The sequence below is a fragment of the Otolemur garnettii genome, unplaced genomic scaffold (genome assembly GCF_000181295.1).
Source record: "Otolemur garnettii isolate 467f Iridium unplaced genomic scaffold, OtoGar3 scaffold00029, whole genome shotgun sequence".
NCBI lineage: Eukaryota > Metazoa > Chordata > Mammalia > Primates > Galagidae > Otolemur > Otolemur garnettii.
In genome coordinates, this window is record NW_003852424.1 from 13,139,356 (window position 1) to 13,142,915 (window position 3,560).

A 3,560-nucleotide genomic window follows, 5' to 3' on the forward strand; every position below is an offset into this window, starting at 1 on the left:
CGCCACCTTAGGTGTACGTGGCTGGCGCCTTAGCCGGTTGAGCTATAGGCGCCGAGCCTCTTGTTTGTTTTTGTATTGTTGGACCCTTTGCAATATAATTTTTAACATGTTTATTGAGGAGTAATTTATATATTATACAACTTACCCTACAATGTAATTTTGACATATTGTCAAAATTGTTATAATCAGAATGTTATAGTCTATGTGAAAGGTCATAAAACAAGTCCCAACAGCTATTGAAAATTTGAACCTTAAAAAGTTTATTATCTGATGACAAAGGAATAAAGTGAGAAATCAGTAATAATAAGATATCCTGTAATCCTAGGACTTTGGGAGGCTGAGGTGGGCAGATTGCTTGAGCTCAAGAGTTTGAGACCAACCTGAGCAAGAGCAAGACTCTGTCTCTACTGAAAATAGAAAAACTAGTCAGATGTGGTGGTGAGCACCTGTAGTCCTAGCTTCTTGGGAGGCTGAGGGTTGAGGATCACTGGAACCCGGGAGTTTGAGGTTGCTGTGAGCTATGATGCCATGGCACTCTACCCAGGGTGACAGAGTGAGGCTCTATCTCAAAAAAAAAAAAAAATCCAGAATCCTCCCAAAATACTTCAAAATTAAGCAACACAATTCTGAATTAACACATGCATCAAAGTAGTAATTACAAAGGAAATTAGAAAGTTTTCAAGCCAAATGATTATGAAAACTCAACATATCAGAATGTATATATCTGATACAGCTAAAGCAATGTTTAGAGGAGAAATTACAGCTTTAGGTGCTATATTAGAAAATAAGAAAGATCTTAACATCAATGACCTAAGTAAGGTTCCTAAGAAGCTAGAAAAACAAGAGTAAGTAGAAAGAAGTCATAAAGATAAAAAAAATTCTCAGGGGCAGCACCTGTGGCTCAAGTGGGTAGGGCACCGGCCCCATATACTGAGCGTGGTGGGTTCAAACCCAGCCCCAACCAGCTACAACAACAGTAACAACTGCAACAAAAAGTAGTTGGGCATTGTGGCAGGTACCTGTAGTCCCAGCTACTCGGAAGGCTGAGGCAAGAGAATAACTTAAGCCCAAGAGTTGAAGGTTGCTGTGAGCTGTGATGCCACTGCACTCTACTGACAGCAACAAAGTGAAACTCTATCTCAAAAAAAAAAAGAATCCACAAAACAAAACTATAGAAATAATGGTAACAAAGCTTCCCCCCCCCAAACAAAAGCTGGTTCCTTAAGAGGTTGAACAAATTTAATAAATCTTTAGCTAAACTGATCAAGAAAAAACTGAGGAAGAACACATATCACCAGTATCAGGAATGAAAGAGAGACATCACTACAGACCCCACACACATTAAAGGAACAATAGGGTCTGTGTGAAACTACAAAAAGAAAAGTTCCCATTTCCCTTATGCAAATGAGATAGATATCTTTTTCTGAGCACTTACTCTGTCCCATATACTGTATTTCAGTGCTCAAGCACTCATGTGCATCATCTTGTTTAATTATCACAGCATCTCATTGGGGAATATGTAACTGGAAACTCTCATCTGTTGTTACAGATGGGGAAACTGAGGCTCAAAAAGGGAAGTGACATAGGATCCCTCAGTAACTTACCAACAGAGCCAGGACTCCAACCCAGGACTCTCTGGCTCAGATTTTAGATCAAAGCTTAGAGTTAAGTACTTTTTAGTTCTAATCCCTGCTCAACTTTATGGGAAGGCTTAAAATCCTCTTGTAGATGCCTATAGCCCCTGGTATAAAATCCAAGCACTCACCTCACTTCCTCTCTGCCTTCACCTATACTCCTTACCCCTTGCTAACTCCCCTCAGGCCCCATCACTAACCTGCTTGCTATTCCTGAAAGCCCCTTACAGCATTTCTCAACCTGTGGGTCGCGACCCATAGGAACTGTATTAAAGGGTCACGGCATTAGGAAGGTTGAGAACCACTGCCCTAAGATATTTCCCACCTCAGGGCCTCCACCTGGGATGCCTTTGCCAACAATCAACCCACAGCTAGCACCTTTCTCCGTCAAGGGGTGGGGGGGGAGGTGGGCTGGCTAGCCCACCACCACCTAACACTGGACAAGCCATTTGATTGTTTCTAGAAGCAGAACAAATTCCAAAGCCACAACAGAGATGTTGCCCCTGAACTGGGAGGAAGAAAGATTAAATACCCTCTCCTTTCCTTCTCCCCTTGCAAATCAGTGCCACCTATTGGCCAAAACTTGCCAGAACTCAGAAACCCAGAGATACTGCTGAAGTCAGCCTTGGACACAGGACCAGACTGGCAGAGGAGACAAGTGCCTAGAAGTCATTTCCTGAATCACATCCTACCCTTGCCCAGGTCACTAGGGCCAGCCCACAGACAATCACAAAGTGCAGACAGCTAGAGACACTGGTTCCAGCCAGGACTCAGCCCCAATTGATTTAGTTTCCCCTCTATAACATGGGCTACAATACCAGCCTCTCTCATAGGGACAGAAACTGACATCCAGATTCTAGCCAGGAATTGCTGCCACCTGCCTCAGTTTTCCCATTGAGATGTGGGAAGAAACCAAAATCTAACACAAAGAAGTCAGCCTCCCCCTCTGGCACAGCAAAGCTTTGGGGACATTAAAGACCAAGCAACCTTACTGGACTGTTTGGCCCCCTCCAGCCCACTAGTTCCCTTGCTAACTACACTAGATTCTACGGATTCTTTCAATTTTCAGCTCAGAGTTTTCCACCATCTGCCAAGTAAAAGGTTTGTAAATGAGATGCAAATTAATTCAAGACACATGCAAATGAGCTATGTTTTCGATCCAGTCTGATTCATTGACAAAAAAGAGTAAATCAGATAAATGGAGAAAGGAAACTGGGACCACAATGAGAGGCCAAAATCTCCATCCCCACTCTGTCTGTCCAGCTGCAGGTCCTGGCCAGGGACATCCCCACCCAGGCCTCAGTATACTTGGAGGAAGCTGCAGGGCTTGAGTGTGAAAACTTGATGTTGTCAGTGCTCCTGACATGATAGTTCTTATCATATTTATAATAAGAAATTCAACCAGGGCGGCGCCTGTGGGTCAGTGGGGAAGGGCACCAGTCCCATATACCGAGGGTGGTGGGTTCAGACCCAACTCCGGCCAAACTGAAACAAATAACTGGGCGTTGTAGCAGGCACCTGTAGTCCTAGCTACTCAGGAGTTTGAGGCAGGAGAATTGCCTAAGCTGAGGAGTTGGAGGTTGCTGTAAGCTGTGTGACGCCATGGCGACAAAGTGAGACTCTGTCTCTACACAAAAAAAAGAAAAAAAAAAAAGGAAAAGAAATTCAACCAGGGCTCGCCGTCCATAGCTCAGTGATTAGGGCGCCAGCCACATGCACCTAGCTGGACGTTCGAACCCAGCCAGGGCCTGCTAAACAACAACAACTACAAAAAAAAAGTCATGGCTCGGCACCTGTGGCTCAAGTGGCTAAAGTGCCAGCAACATACACCTGAGCTGGCAGGTTCAAATCCAGCCTGGGCCCACCAAACAACAATGATGGCTGCAACCAAAAAATAGCCAGGGGTTGTGGCGGGCACCTGTAGTC